This window comes from Schistocerca gregaria, chromosome X, assembly GCF_023897955.1.
Source record: "Schistocerca gregaria isolate iqSchGreg1 chromosome X, iqSchGreg1.2, whole genome shotgun sequence".
NCBI classification, from domain to species: domain Eukaryota; kingdom Metazoa; phylum Arthropoda; class Insecta; order Orthoptera; family Acrididae; genus Schistocerca; species Schistocerca gregaria.
Window position 1 is genome coordinate 373272345 of NC_064931.1, and position 17364 is coordinate 373289708.

Below are 17364 nucleotides of genomic sequence, written 5' to 3' on the forward strand. Positions count from 1 at the left end.
GGTGGATACAAGCAGAAACAGACATATACAAGATGATACCAAAAATGCCTGAAGTGATAATTTTGCAACATGAAGTCACCAGAGTAATTAATTCTACGCACAATTGGAAAGCCCCTGGAAATGATGAAATAGCAAATTTCTGGCTAAAGAAGTTCATCTCAACACATTCACATCTAACTAAATTATTTAACAGTTACATTGCAGACCCATACACAGTCCCTGATACACTTACAGAAGGAATAGCTTTTCCGAAACCTGAAGATCAAGCAGACACAGCAAACCCAGCAAAATATTTCCCCATAACATGCCTACCAACAATATACAAAATATGAACTTCAGTCATTACACAGAAATTAATAACACATACAACTCAGAACAAAATTATAAATGAAGAACAAAATGGCTGTTGCAAAGGAGCATGAGGATGTAAAGAGCAACTGATAATAGTTGCAGAGGTGAAATATCAAGCTAAAACTAAACAAAGTTCGCTACACTACGCATACATTGATTACCAAAAAGCTTTTGATAGTGTACCCCACTCATGGTTACTACAAATATTGGAAATATACAAAGTAGATCCTAAACTGATGCAGTTCTTAAACATAGTAATGAAAAATTGGAAAACCACACTTAATATCCAAACAAATTCAAATAATATCACATCACAGCCAATACAGATTAAGCGTGGAATATACCAAGGAGACTCGTTAAGTCGTTTCTGGTTCTGCCTTGCTCTGAACCCACTATCCAACATGCTAAATAATACAAATTATAGATACAATATTACTGGTACATACCAACACAAAATCACACATTTGCTATACATGGATGATCTAAAACTACTGGCAGCAACAAATCAACAACTCAACCAATTACTAAAGATAACAGAAGTATTCAGCAATGACATAAATATGGCTTTTGGAAGAGACAAATGTAAGAAAAATAGCATAGTCAAGGGAGAACACACGAAACAAGAAGATTACATACTGGATAACCACAACGACTGCATAGAAGCGAGGGAAAAAACGGATACAGACAAAAAATAGGAATAGATAATACAACTATTAAAGAAGAACTAAAAGAAAAATATAGACAAAGACTAACAAAAATACTGAAAACAGAATTGACAGCAAGAAACAAGACAAAAGCTATAAATACTTACGTTATACCAGTATTTACCTACGTATTTGGAGTAGTGAAATGGAGTAACACAGACCTAGAAGCATTCAATACGCTTACACGATGACAATGCCACAAATATAGAAAACATCACATACATTCAGCAACAGAAAGATTCACATTAAACAGAAAGGAAGCAGGAAGGGGACTTATCGACATAAAAAACCTACATTATGGACAGGTAGACAATTTAAAAAAATTCTTTATAGAACGAGCAGAAACTAGCAAAATACACAAAGCAATCACTCAAATAAATACATCGGCTACACATTTGCGATTTCATAACCACTTCTACAACCCTTTAGATCACATAACATCAACAGATACAAAGAAAGTAAATTGGAAAAAGGAAACACTACATGGCAAGCACCCATATCATCTAACACAGCCACACATCGATCAAGACACATCCAACACATGGCTGAGAAAAGGCAATATATACAGTGAGACGAATGGATTCATGATTGCAATACAGGATCAAGCAATAAACACCAGATATTACAGCAAGCATATTATTAAAGATCCCAATACCACAACAGATAAATGCAGACTTTGCAAACAACAATTAGAAACAGTGGATCACCAGATGACCTAACAAGCGGATGTACAATACTAGCAAATACAGAATACACCAGAAGACATGACAATGTAGCAAAAATAATACATCAACAACTTGCCATACAAAATGAACTAATAAAACAACACGTTCCCACATACAAGTATGCACCACAAAATGTACTGCAGAATGTTGAATACAAATTGTACTGGAACAGAACCATTATAACAGATAAAACAACACCACATAACAAACCTGACATCATACTCACCAATAAAAAGAAGAAATTAACACAACTAATCAAAATATCCATACCCAATACAACAAATATACAGAAGAAAACAGGAGTTTTGGCTGAGGAAGTCGAGGACATGTGGCATCAGGATAAAGTTGAAATTATACCAATTATACTATCAACTACAGGAGTCATACCACACAATATCCACCAGTACATCAACGCAATACAGCTACATCCAAACGTATATATACAACTACAGAAATCTGTAACTATTGATACATGTTCAATTACCCTAAAGTTCCTAAATGCAATGTAACATATACCGTAGAGTTAAAAGGAAGTCACGCTTGATCAAGGTCCGTGTCACTTTCCATTTTTAACCAGACATAACGTCTGAGAAAGGAAAGAAGATAATTATAATAATAATAATCGCAGTAGTGCTTTCGTTGCGAGATATAATCTAGGTACAGTAATGAATCCTTATGAAACGGGCATTTAGCTACTGCTCGTTTCGTGTGACTGTTAAAAAATTATCGCATTCACTCCATTCGTAATTGATCGTCGTCATTGATGACACGACTGCATTTTGAGTAGTATCTATCATAAAAGAATGAAAAGCATAGCGTAATTATGCACCAAGTACATTTTATAAATGCACTTACTGACGCACACTTTTGATTTTTAATAAATGTAGTGAAATAAACACTTCATGAAGATTAAATAAAGAATGGTCGTCAAGAAATAATTTTTTGTGCAAAGCACGTGAAACGCACGTAGCAAATACCCGGGTGAGACCTACGCTCGTCTCGAAAGGGTTAATGGCAGAAGTCAATCCTCGATAAGTTTGTACAATAAATTGCTGAGAAGTGGAAGAACAGGAAAAGTGTTGTCCAAACATTTCCAAACATCGATATTTATTTACTAGAGAAAATATATACATGGACCACATCAAACAGCATTGATAAGACAATACAAAGAGCCCGTTTACCTTATTCATGGTGTTTTTTTTCTATGTACCAAATAACGTCAAAACCGACTGCACTTTTCCCCTTAAAGAGAGCTGCCGTGTTCACTGTAAAAAAAAAGTTTATTAAAGGAAAACTGCTGCATAAATTTACTTTCTTATTTACAGAGTGTAGGCTCTTTTTGTTCAGGTGATATAAAACCTAAAGCATTTTTCATTTTTCGGAAATCTAGCCTCTTTTGTGGAAGAACCCTCAACGGAAAAAAATATCCAAGTCGTCATTCCACTATGTCAAGAAAACATAGATAAAATAAAGTATAGGCGCTACTATAAAATGAGCGAGCGCATCGAAAATAGGTTAACTTCCGGCATTAGCAGACGGCGACACCATCCTCTCTTCCATCAACGTCTGTCTTTCCTCTCGAGAAAGCTTGTGTGAATTGGAAATCCTTTGTGGAACATTTTAACGTTCCGTTCCGTCCCGTTATGTGTGAATCATACTTCAGCCGGTTGCCCTAACGCTGCTGCTCCATGGCTGGCACTCTCGTATGGTATTCAAGGGTCTCATAAAATAAAACCACGCACCCCCATTTCTCTAAAAACATTGTGAGACACATCGTAGTTGAGCAGCCTTTATTACATCTACTACAATCGCGCCACCAGCAAAATCCGTGACCCATTTGGGTGCATGCTACCCTTGACAGTGAGAATGGCGCTGTTGGGTGCCCTGTCAGTGGCATAGACCTTATTGCGGAGGTCAACATCCAAGGTGTTTTATTCTCTGCGCTCAGGAGTTTGCTGCCCTACGATCAGGACTGATCGAGGGGATTTTGGGGTCCCCTGCAGGAAGCTATTATTAGATGTTATACAATAACGAAAAATGCTGAGCAGGAATTATTTGCCAGGTTTGTAGGTAACGATGGGACAAAAATCGACCTTACTAAGCCAGGAATGACGTAAATGGTTTGTAGTGAACGGAATTCAGGAAGAGGTCTATGGGGAGGGGTGGGGGGAGGGACCGACTTTGGCCGGAAGAAGTCGAACTGATAGTGAGATTGTGAGTTCCGTTTCCTGCGCCGTACTTGTTACATATGAGGGTAGCGCGTTGCCCGTAGCGTGCCGCTAGCTTCGTGTCGAAAAACCCTGTGAAAATTCTCAACTTACGGTTTTAAAAAATGTGATCTACGAAGTGCATGTGCAGGTGTTTGATCCATGCAAATGTCTGCATACTCAAATACACTCCTGGAAACGGAAAAAAGAACACATTGACACCGGTGTGTCAGACCCACCACACTTGCTCCGGACACTGCGAGAGGGCTGTACAAGCAACGACCACACGCACGGCACAGCGGACACACCAGGAACCGCGGTGTTGGCCGTCGAATGGCGCTAGCTGCGCAGCATTTGTGCACCGCCGCCGTCAGTGTCAGCCAGTTTGCCGTGGCATACGGAGCTCCATCACAGTCTTTAACACTGCTAGCATGCCGCGACAGCGTGGACGTGAACCGTATGTGCAGTTGACAGACTTTGAGCGAGGGCATATAGTGGGCATGCGGGAGGTCGGGTGGACGTACCGCCGAATTGCTCAACACGTGGGGCGTGAGGTCTCCACAGTACATCGATGTTGTCGCCAGTGGTCGGCGGAAGGTGCACGTGCCCGTCGACCTGGGACCGGACCGCAGCGACGCACGGATGCACGCCAAGACCGTAGGATCCTACGCAGTGCCGTAGGGGACCGCACCGCCACTTCCCAGCAAATTAGGGACACTGTTGCTCCTGGGGTATCGGCGAGGACCATTCGCAACCGTCTCCATGAAGCTGGGCTACGGTCCCGCACACCGTTAGGCCGTCTTCCACTCACGCCCCAACATCGTGCAGCCCGCCTCCAGTGGTGTCGCGACAGGCGTGAATGGAGGGACGAATGGAGACGTGTCGTCTTCAGCGATGAGAGTCGCTTCTGCCTTGGTGCCAATGATGGTCGTATGCGTGTTTGGCACCGTGCAGGTGAGCGCCACAATCAGGACTGCATACGACCAAGGCACACAGGGCCAACACCCGGCATCATGGTGTGGGGAGCGATCTCCTACACTGGCCGTACACCTCTGGTGATCGTCGAGGGGACACTGAATAGTGCACGGTACATCCAAACCGTCATCGAACCCATCGTTCTACCATTCCTAGACCGGCAAGGGAACTTGCTGTTCCAACAGGACAATGCACGTCCGCCATGTATCCCGTGCCACCCAACGTGCTCTAGAAGGGGTAAGTCAACTACCCTGGCCAGCAAGATCTCCGGATCTGTCCCCCATTGAGCATGTTTGGGACTGGATGAAGCGTCGTCTCACGCGGTCTGCACGTCTAGCACGAACGCTGGTCCAACTGAGGCGCCAGGTGGAAATGGCATGGCAAGCCGTTCCACAGGACTACATCCAGCATCTCTACGATCGTCTCCATGGGAGAATAGCAGCCTGCATTGCTGCGAAAGGTGGATATACACTGTACTAGTGCCGACATTGTGCATCCTCTGTTGCCTGTGTCTATGTGCCTGTGGTTCTGTCAGTGTTATCATGTGATGTATCTGACCCCAGGAATGTGTCAATAAAGTTTCCCCTTCCTGGGACAATGAATTCACGGTGTTCTTATTTCAATTTCCAGGAGTGTATGAAGTATGCTGTTATCAATCAGCCGGGAATCGAACCAAAGTAAAGACGATGGCCCAAACCTCGTTAATTAAAGGAACCTCTTAAACAACGTTATGTTCTAGCATCTTTAATATGTAGATATTGCTCCGCACCAACACCATTTCACGGTAACTCTTTCCTGATACTATATAAAGGACTTGGCTCAAATGACTCTGAGCACTATGGGACTCAACGTCTGAGGTCATCAGTCCCCTACTTAAACCTAACTAACCTAAGGACATTACACACATCCATGCCCGAGGCAGGATTCGAACCTGCGACCGCGCGGATCCGGACTGTAGCGTCTAGAACCTCTCGGCCACCCCGGACAGCTATAAAGAGCTTCTTAAAAAGTTTAATGCCGACATTTTTCCAGCTTTTTCATGAGCAGTAATCACGATCGAACTTTTCCAAAGCTGTCAATGTTTCCGGTTTCATTATAATATCAAGATACGATGTTAGGAGTGTTGACTGTCACGAATGATGCAACATATGCACTTTTATAGATGAGAAACTCTTTCACATCTAGTTCAAATAATCATTGCCAAGGTATTTTCAGACTGGAGACATCCAGCTGTTTGAGCACTTATCAGAAGTACAGTGATAATTTCGTTGTGGCTGCGAACTATCCAGGATCTGTCTTGAATTGTTATCTGTGGAAATGTCAAAGTGTAACTCGCACCTGTTGAGCATGAGATTACTTCTCATTTGTGTTGTCGGCAAACCGTAACACACGCCGCAGACTTCAGGCACCTAAATTGTGATAGGCGTACTCGAAGTAACACAATGCAACAAGACTCACATAACACGTAAATAAATCTTCTAGTGAAAGGGAAAAATGACATCAGCCAGTTCATATGCAAAACATTCTGTTTATTGAATAAAAACGCAAGGTAAACAAAACTATAGAAATAGTATTGCAACTGGGATTTTAACAAACAACTTCGTAGTGCGCGAAAATCTGAACACTGAATATGGAGTCACGGGAAACTACAACAGAAAAGAAAAAAGAAGAACGTGTTTCCAAGTCCTATTAAATAATAACGGAAAGATATATATTACGAAATAGGAAAAGCTATTTCAGCTTATTCACAAGCCGCATACGAATGAAACACATTCCCATTACTGACAAGGGAAATTAATCAATGTTTCTCGCAGCATAAAAACATAACATTACGTTACCTCATTTCAGTATAACTGTCTCATTATAAACAACATATTCGTCGTCACTCTTGTTTCCACAAGTGCTTTGACAAATATCCGAAATTTTTTAAGTAATTTGTTGCACTAACCTCAGTGTCACGAATTTTTTTTTCTTTTTAGTTTATACCTGCTGCTGTAATTTGTTAACAGTAGGCCAAACGAATTATGCAGTTATCTTATCGAGTAACAGCTGATCAATAGCAGTTCACTGTTCCTCATATAGAAGGAGACGAATAAGCCTGCAGCGGAAGACAGCCCAAACCAATTTTTATGAAAAGCATTCTACAGGGCAGCTGCTGAGGTGGTTCATTTGGAGTCTATTTTATGTTTCCAACGGCTAGGACAGTACAATTATGTTAAAATGCTTCAAATTATTTCTGTAACTAACCAATGTCTTTATTTTCACTCTTGTAGTGAATGAATTTCTCCTTGACGTCCAAAACGATGTGTTCTCACTCAACGTGGCTCGGTTATCACATTGCAAATGCTTTTCCTTTTGTGCTACTCACAGTAAGTGCCGACTTATCCGATGAGTGGACAGCGTCTGCAGGCGTGATCTCAGCTGTTTGGGATTAGGTCACACACTGCCGTTCGAGGTCCCTGTAGCGTCCCGACGCGGCGATGCTGGCGCTGCCTCTGCGATAAAAAACGGCCGCGTTGCCAAGCCGCCTTCCCCGATCACATCGACGTCCTCCTAGATTTTACTAGCGCAGTTTTCAAAACGGAAAACCGGGCCAGAATCCCGTTTCTTGTATACGGCGCGAGGGAGGGACTTTGATCGGAATTGGTCGATCGGATTGTAGTCACGGTTTCCAGGAAAGTTTTAGGTACGAAGCAAACATCTGCACTATCTGATCAAAAGTGTACGGACACCTAATAGTGGACATTAATATGGGAAGTGTCTACCCTTCGCGTTTATGGCGGTTTGAACTCTGCTGGGTACAGTTTCAGTCAGGTGTCTGGATGTCTGTGGAGGAATGACAGCCCATTCTTTCTCAAGAGCCTAACCCAGAGAAATTATTGATTTATTTTATTTTACTTATTCTTCTTAATTACAGCCTATTATCTGAAAAGCAAGAAAAGCCATACAGAAGCATTTTCTTCGATAGTATTAAATTTATATAAACTATTTATTCCTGTATTTCATTTTTTAAAATAATACTGTACTTGTACTACTACAAACATAAAATAAAACCCTTAACGAGTTACCCTACTACTAGCATTTCTACAAGTCTTACAGAATCTGTTCTCTGCTCATTTATTTTGGTGAATTTAATTTGTGGATGGTTGTTTCTGCTACTGGACCCGCCCTCATCGAACCCCTCTATATGATGTGCAAAGTTACGACGTTCGTCCAGAAATACCCATAGATATTTCGTTACTGCGCATCTTCTAATCGTTATATCATTTAATTTTATTTTAAGGTTTCTTACTAGGCTCACTTTCAGTAGGAGGTACGTTGTTTTGTGAGGTGCTGGTGACAATTTATCGCTTCGGCATCATCTCACAGGCGGCCGGTGTGGCCGAGCAGTTCTAGGCGCTGAGTAGTTTTAAAAAGAAAAATGAACATCAAAATTAAATGGGATTATGATTTTTGTGTCCAACTTCTAACTTATAATTAGTTTTAGGACCTACCTCAAGATTTTATAATATAAAAAAATAAAAATTCGTTTCTATATTCACCTCGAAGAGAGGGGTGAATGGAAACAGCGATGTTCATCTTTTTATTGTTTCTGCTTATTGGTGCTTCGGGTGAATAGGGACATGTCAAAATCTATTTTGTTTCTAGAACGATAAGTAACAAAATTTATGTGGTTCAAAAAATTTTATCCAGTACAAAATTAATAATATTTGCATGCATTGTGATTTTTTAAATTCTTTTTTTCCAAATAAACAGTGTGTTGCCTGTAATATTATGGTATTTTGGTAATTTTTACTTTTGTACCGTCTAATTACAACTGTTATCTAGAATGAGATTTTCACTCTGCAGCGGAGTGCGTTGATATGAAACTTCCTGGCAGATTAAAACTGTGTGCCGGACCGAAACTTGAACTCGGGACCTTTGCCTTTCGTGGGAAAGTGCTCTACCAACTGAGCTACCCAAGCACGACTCACGCCCCCTCCTCACAGCTTTACATCTGCCAGTACCTCGTCTCCTACCTTCCAAAGTTAACAGAAGCTCTCCTGCGAACCTAGCAGATCTAGTACTCCTGAAAGAAAGGCTATTGCGGAGACATGGCTTAGCCACAGCCTGGGAAACGTTTCCAGGCAAAGGTCCCGAGTTGGAATCTCGGTCCGGGACACAGTTTTAATCTGCCAGGAAGTTACAACTGTTATATCTCTAATTACGTTATTGTTACATTAAACTAACGATCTTGATTTGCCTGTTAATATATTAAGCAACTGACATCTTTGAATCTAAAAGTCGCAGGCAGCCCCACAAGCAAAGGAGAGTCTTCGAACAACTTGACTCCTGATCTGTTAAAATAAACTTATTTAATCGCCCTTGATTTTTCAAATAAACGCTATCACAACCTGTGCCTTCTAAACAACAGATTTTACATACATACAATCTATATGACTGCTGTCCACCTGTTTAGCTGGGTGGTAACGTGCTTGCTACCCATACGCTGGGCCGGGGTTCGATTCCCGGCCGGGTTGGAGATTTTCTCCGCTCAGGGACTGCGTGTTGTGTTGTCCTCATCATCATTTCATCCTCGTCAGCGGCCGCATGTTGCCCAATGTGGCACCGCCTGAAGTAAGACGAGCTTGGCGGCCGAACCCGACAGGGACCTTCCGACCAACAATGCCCTACGATCATTTCATTTGTATATGACTGTTTACTCTTCCATATACTTAAACCACAACGTGATCTCTTGAGCTGAGAACAGTGAAAAGTGATTCGTCATTTTGTGTCAAATTTTTGGTCTACTTCTGAAGAAACACTGACGGCTATGGTTTCTATTCACCCCACAAATTCCGAAAACATAACTCTTCCTTTTTCAGTTAGCTGAAACACAAGTCATATTAGAGCATACTTTACAACGGAACTTGTGATTAACGAAATGATGTAGAAAGATCAAACGAAAGGTATTGCAAATTTGCTTGCTAGGTACCGGTACTTCAATTAAAAAACATAGTTGGATTGGTACTCACAGCTGCAGTTCGAAGTATACAAATTCAGCTCCACATCCAATTATTGTCATACAGTAAACAAAACATTAACTGACAGTCACCAACGTTGAAATTCATGCTTTCTCTGTTAGATCGGTTCACTACTAATCTGGACAAACAAATCTTTGTATAATCCTCGCATTCGTCGTCAGAAACGACAGCGTAGAACTTTTATAGAAGTTTCTTTTCCATTCACCTCATTATTTAAATTCTCGCCATTTTACGGAATATATTAATTTTATCTTTCATTCGAGTGATGTATGTAACGTGATAAAGCGACTGCTTGTACATCTCTATGTGGACTGTCATCTGATTTAATCTGCATCATCTCTGCGAGATAGATGTGTAGGAGGCGGGAGAATATTCGCAATTTCTGCTCTAAAATACGGTGTTGAAAGTTTTCTACGGATGTTCTCGCGATATGTATGGCGTCTTTCTTCGAGTGATTGCCAATTAATACTTTTTCAACATTTCTGCCACATTTTCACGCCAGTGAAATAAGTCTTACACGATTCGGACTACCCTTCTTTTTATAGGCTTCCCATGTTAGTCCAACTTAATATTGGTCCTAGATACTGGAGCGGTACTGAAGTATTGGCCGTGCAATTTTTTGTATGAAATCTCTTTTGGAGACGAACTTGCGTTTCTCCATATCCTCCTACTGCATCGTAACCTCTCATTTGCTGCGTCTGCGTTGTTGTTCCACTTCATACTTATGTATATTGTTTCACATAAATATTTGGGTGACGTTACCTACTACTTTTAACTCATTAATCTGGTAGTAAACGGATATCACGCTATACATGTCGCGAAGTGGGTAACTCTGCATTTCTTTGCTTTGAGAGCAGTCTGCTGGGCTGATACTTTGTCGAGATCTAATTGCACTTTACAGCAGTTTTCACCGGATAGATTTTCCTAATTGATTAGTGAATCAACTGCAAAAATCCAGAGACAACGACGATACTATACTCTTTGTCGTTCATATACGACGTGAACTGAAGCTGTCATGTTTCACTACCCCGTAGAACCTTGAATGGACAAGCAATAGGCATTTCAACGTTGATAATGGTATTAAAGACATAAAAAATTGTTATGAAGCAACACATTCCATCCTGTATTACGGTGCACGATTTTAGGGCGTCGTTCATCAGTTACGGACATGCAACGACATCTGCATCGTGCATGCTACCGTATGGTGTGTGACGGATATTACTTATGTCCCACTGTTACTTTCCGTCTTTCCTATTCCAGTCGCGAATGTTCCGTGGGAAGAACGAAGCCTTCCTGTAAGCTCTAATGGCCCTGATTTTACGTTCGTCTTTTCTTGAGACACACGTTGAAGTAACTCTTGTATTGATTGTCTTTTCTAGGAACGCACTCTCTAGAAATGTTAACATTAAACAACAGCATGATAAGAAACGCCTGTGTTTCACTGCCTGCCACTGGAGCTGGATGAGCGTTTCCGTGACGCTTTCGCGTGACGAAACGGTTTGCCCTTCTTTGGATGGTCTCTGTTTACTCTATCAATCTACTCTGGTATGAATCGCAGATTGACGAGCAATATTAAAGTGTAGGCAGAAAGAGGGTTTTCAAACTGCTTCCTTCTTGGGAGGTCCGCACTTCCTGATCATCCTTCCATCGAATCTGTCTGGCATCTGTGTTGCCTGCTATTAGTTTTAGGTGATCATTTCGCTTTAAATTACTCCGTACGCTTACTCCAAGATAATTAACGGATATTTTTGCTTTCCGTGACTGTTCTACAATGCTGTAACCATACACTAAAGGGTCATTGTGGCTATTTAGAGACAGAACATGACATTTGTTTATGATGACGATCAGTCGCCATTCATGGCACCAAATTGCGATCGTACTCGTATACAGATTTTTCCTGCATATCGCTTCAATTTTTTAGCGTCATTAGTTCTGTGTAGACAACGGCATCATCCTCAAAAAGCTTCATGAAGCTTACGACGCTATTCACTACGTCATTTCGATATAATGATAAAAATAAATTTTCTAAAATACTCGCTTGGAGTACGTCCAAAGTTACAGGGTGATAATTATTGAACTATATGAAATAAAATCGTCATAACTTCAGAACGGTTTGCGTTAGAACGTTCAAACTGCACGGTTGGCCGCGGGAAATAATGCGAATTAGCATGCTTATGCATGGTTTGGTTTAGCGGCGAAGCCCTTTTACATTTGGATGGTTTCGTCAATAAGCGAAATTGACGCATCTGGAGACTTAGATTCCGCATATCGCGGTCGACAAGTCTCTTCACCCTCAACGGGTGACTGTGTGGTGTGCAATATCCAGTCAGGGTATATTCAGTGTGATATTCCTTGATGGCACGATAACTGCCGAAAGGTACGTGAAGGTTATGGAAGATGATTTCATCACCGTTATACAAAGTGACCTTGATTTCGACAAGATGCATAGCGTGCAAGACGGAGCTCGACCCCATCGAAGCAGGAGAGTGTTTGATGTCCTGGAGGAGCACTTTGGGGACCGCATTCTGGTTCTGGAGTACCCAGAGGCCACTGTCGTAGGCCTCGATTGGCCGCCATATCCTCCGGATCTGAACACATCTTATTGTGGGGCTATATTACAGACAAGGTGTACAGCAATAACCCCAAAACCGTTGCTGAGCTGAAAACAGCCATTCAGGTGGTCATCGACAGCATCGATGTTCTGACACTTCAGCGGGTCATGCAGAATTTTGCTATTCGTCTTTACGTCATCGCCAATGATGGTAGGCATATCGAACATGTAAATCTAAATTCGAATGTCTGTAGTGATGTTTGCATGTTGAATAAAGTGTGTTCACGCCGTAGTTTGTAACTAATTTACTTTTTTTCCGTATAGTTCAATAACTGTCACCCTGTACTTTTACGTCTGAAAATTTCTTTCTCTCTCTTAAGAATGACATGCTATGTTCTGATTGCTGGACGCTGTTTAACCCAATTACAAACTTGTCTAATACTCACTACATCCCTATTCTGTTCTCTAGGCTGCAGCGCGGAAGTGTATCTAACTTCAGAAGTCCAGGAACGCTGCAACACCCTGAGTGCCGGTATTCGCCGCTTTCTGGATCTCGTGAACGAACAGAGAGAGATAGGTTTCACTTGATCGTTGTTTGCAGAATCCATGTTGGTTCCTTTAGAGAAGATTTTAGATCTCCAGAAATTTGGTAATACGTGAACGTAAAAAAGTGTTCCGAGATTCAATAACCCTGAATAGTTTAGTGCATCTGTTAGATGATCCTCCATCTACATCTACATCACTCCGCAAGCCACCTAATGGTGTGTGGCGGAGGGTATTTTCGGTACCACTATCTGATCCCTCCAAACTTGTTCCACTCGCGAGTAGTGCGTGGGAAGGATGATCGTCTGTAAGCCTATGTCTAATTTCTCGAATTTTCTCAACGAGGTCAATACGCGAGATGTACGTGGAGGGCAGTAATATGTTGCCCTACTCCTCTTCAAAAGCGCTGTCGCAAACATTCAATAGCAAATCTCTTCGTGATGCATAACGCCTCTCTTGAAACGTCTACCAGTGGAGTTTGTTTAGCATCTCCGTAATGCTCGACCGCCAACTAAACGACCTCTCGACGAAACGCGACGCTCTTCGTTGGACCTTCTCTATCTCCTTTGTCAGCCCAACCTGATAGGGATCCCAGAGGGATGAACAATACTAAAGAATCTGGCGAACAAGCGCCGTATAAGCCACTTCTTTCGTGGATGAGTTACATTTCCTTAAGAATCTTCCGATGAATCTGAGTCTGGTATCTGCGTCTCATACAATCTGTTTTATGTGGCCATTCCACTTAAGGTCGCTCTGGATAGTTATACCTGGATATTTTACGGCAGACGCTGTCTCTAGCTGTTTGTCGTCAATAGTGTAGCAGTACAGTAGCGGATTTCTTCTCCTGTGTATGCGCAATATGTTACATTTATTTACATTTAGGGTCAACTACCAGAGCCTGCACTATTCACCAACTCTCTGCAGGTCGTTCTGCAGATCTTACTATCTTCCGGCGTTGCCACTTTGGTGTAAACAACTGCATCATCTGCGAATAGCATTCAAGACATCCGACGCTTTCTACTAGATCATTTATGTATATTGTAAACAGCAACGCTTCTATCACACTTCCCTGTGGTACTCCTGATATTACCTTCACATCTGTCGATTTTGTTTCGTTAAGAGCGACGTGTTGAGCTCTGTCTGTAAGAAAGTCTTGGATCCAATTTTCAAGTCTGCTCCGATACTCCGTAAGCTCGTATTTTTTTCATTGAACGGCAATGCGGGACGGTGTCAAATGCCTTACTGAAATCAAGGAACACTACATCAACCTGAGCGCCGTTGTCCACTGCGCTGTGGATCTCATGGAGGAACAGAGCGAGCTGAGTTGCGCAGGATCTCTATTTGTGAAGTCCATATTGATATTTTTCCAAAAATGTCATACTTCTTGAGCATGAAACATGTTCCATAATTCTACAACAGATTGACGTCAACGATATACGTCTATAGTTGTATGGATCTGTCCTACGGCCTTTCTTAAAAACGGGAATGACCTGCGCTGTTTTCCAGTCGTTAGGTACCTTTCGTTGCTCAAGATATCTACGACAAATTACTGCTAGAAAGGGAGGAAGTTCTATCGCATAACCTTTATAGAATCTCATAGGTATCTCATGTGGTCCTGACGCCTTTCCGTTACTAAGCGACTGTAGCTGCTTTTTCGATTCCGGAGCGGACAAGACATCCAGAACAATGCCACACGAATCCCTGCCTCTGGCACCAGTTTTGATGGCATAACACTCCCAGTCTATGCCTCGCAAGTTGAAGTCACCCCCTATTAAAACGGCATAATCAGGAAAATTACTAATGATATTCTGCAAGTTCTGTCTGAAGCGCTCTACAACTACAGATTCTGACCCAGGTAGTCCGATAACCATTTTTGACCATTCTTTGATACTCAATTTCACCCAGATTAATTCACATTCGGAATCCGTGATAGTCTCTCTAGATTTTATCGAATTTGTTAGTGGAATAAACACGACACCACCGTTGGCGACTAACATATCTTTACGATCAGTACTATCTTTGCATTATAACCTTCATCAAGCGATACCAATTCTGGGACCTTTCCTTTGATGCTTCTGCGGTTTACTAAAAATCTTTTCAATCATTGATCTGCGAGGACCAAGCTTCTCTGAGGCCACTGTGGCTGATTAAACAGGCAAATCGTCTTTGATCTCAAGGGAAGGGTTCTCTTACGTAAAAAATCCCTATGTGCGCCCCACACGTACTCCGCTACCCTAGTAGCCGCTTCCTGCGTGTAGTGCACGCCTGACCTATTAAGGAGAACCCTGCAATTCTGCACCTGATAGCGGATGTGGAAGAAATTTGCATCCTTTACCGTCGCAGAGTCGTCTTAGCCTCTGGTTTAGACCTTCCACTCTGCTCCAAACCAGAGGACCACGATCGACCCCGGGTACGATGCTACAAATAGACGGCTTAGTCTGCACACCACATGCGCTGCTACAGGGTGTTTCAAAAATGACCGGTATATTTGAAACGGCAATAAAAACTAAACGAGCAGCGATAGAAATACACCGTTTGTTGCAATATGCTTGGGACAACAGTACATTTTCAGGAGGACAAACTTTCGAAATTACAGTAGTTACAATTTTCAACAACAGATGGCGCTGCAAGTGATGTGAAAGATATAGAAGACAACGCAGTCTGTGGGTGCGCCATTCTGTACGTCGTCTTTCTGTTGTAAGCGTGTGCTGTTCACAATGTGCAAGTGTGCTGTGGACAACATGATTTATTCCTTAGAACAGAGGATTTTCCTGGTGGTGGAATTCCACCGCCTAGAACACAGTGTTGTTGCAACAAGACGAAGTTTTCACCGGAGGTTTAATGTAACCAAAGGACCGAAAAGCGATACGATAAAGGATCTGTTTGAAAAATTTCAATGGACTGGGAACGTGATGGATGAACGTGCTGGAAAGGTAGGGCGACCGTGTACGGCAACCACAGAGGGCAACGCGCAGCTAGTGCAGCAGGTGATCCAACAGCGGCCTCGGGTTTCCGTTCGCCGTGTTGCAGCTGCGGTCCAAATGACGCCAACGTCCATGTATCGTCTCATGCGCCACAGTTTACACCTCTATCCATACAAAATTCAAATGCGGCAACCCCTCAGCGCCGCTACCATTGCTGCATGAGAGACATTCGCTAACGATATAGTGCACAGGATTGATGATGGCGATATGCATGTGGGCAGCATTTGGTTTACTGACGAAGTTTATTTTTACCTGGACGGCTTCGTCAATAAACAGAACTGGCGCATATGGGGAACCGAAAAGCCCCATGTTGCAGTCCCATTGTCCCTGCATCCTCAAAAAGTACTGGTCTGGGCCGCCATTTCTTCCAAAGGAATCATTGGCCCATTTTTCAGATTCGAAACGATTACTGAATCACGCTATCTGGACATTCTTCGTGAATTTGTGGCGGTACAAACTGCATTGGACGACACTGCGAACACCTCGTGGTTTATGCAAGATGGTGCCCGGCCTCATCGCACGGCCGACGTCTTTAATTTCCTGAGTGAATATTTCAATGATCGTGTGATTGCTTTGGGCTATCCTAAACATACAGGAGTCGGCGTGCATTGGCCTCCCTATTCGCCAGACATGAACCCCTGTGACTTCTTTCTGTGGGGACACTTGAAAGACCAGGTGTACCGCCAGAATCCAGAAACAATTGAACAACTGAAGCAGTACATCTCATCTGCATGTGAAGCCTTTCCGCCAGACACGTTGTCAAAGGTTTCGGGTAATTTCATTCAGAGACTACGCCATATTATTGCTACGCATGGTGGATATGTGGAAAATATCGTACTATAGAGTTTCCCAGACCGCAGCGCCATCTGTTGTTGACAATTGTAACTTCTGTAATTTCGAAAGTTTGTCTGCCTGAAAATGTACTGTTGTCCCAAGTATATTGCAACAAACGGTGTATTTCTATCGCTGCTCGTTTAGTTTTTATTGCCGTTTCAAATATACCGGTCATTTTTGAAACACCCTGTAGTTGCCTTCACCAAATCAGCCAGCCGCCGAAAGAAGCCGAATATGGCCTCAGAACCCAAGCGGTAGGCGTCATTCGTGCCGACACGTGCCACTACGTGCAGCCGGTTGCACCCAGTGCGCTCGATAGAACCAGGGAGGGCCTCCTCCAAATCGCAGATGAGACCTGCCGGCAAACATATCGAATGCACACTGGAATTCTTTCCCGATTTGCCTGCTGTCTCTCTGAGGGGCTCCATCACCCACCTAACATTGAAGCTCCCAATGAGAAGCATAC

The 17364-nt window shown here is 42.5% G+C and overlaps 1 protein-coding gene and 1 long non-coding RNA gene across 3 annotated transcripts in view; one reads left to right on the top strand and one right to left on the bottom strand.

The window, feature by feature from the left end:
* Positions 1 to 7409, bottom strand: part of LOC126299133 (speckle-type POZ protein-like) — a 97457-nt gene extending 90048 nt beyond the window's left edge. Inside the window, exon 1 of one of the 2 annotated variants that reach the window (XM_049990879.1) lies at positions 7210 to 7409. The gene's annotated coding sequence lies outside the window, so the exon portion shown is untranslated. The remainder of the gene's footprint in view (positions 1 to 7209) is intronic. The other variant, XM_049990878.1, reaches the window with a different exon arrangement.
* The window catches only part of LOC126299134 (uncharacterized), a 98286-nt gene that overhangs the window by 17291 nt on the left and 63631 nt on the right, over positions 1 to 17364 (top strand). The window lies entirely within an intron of this gene.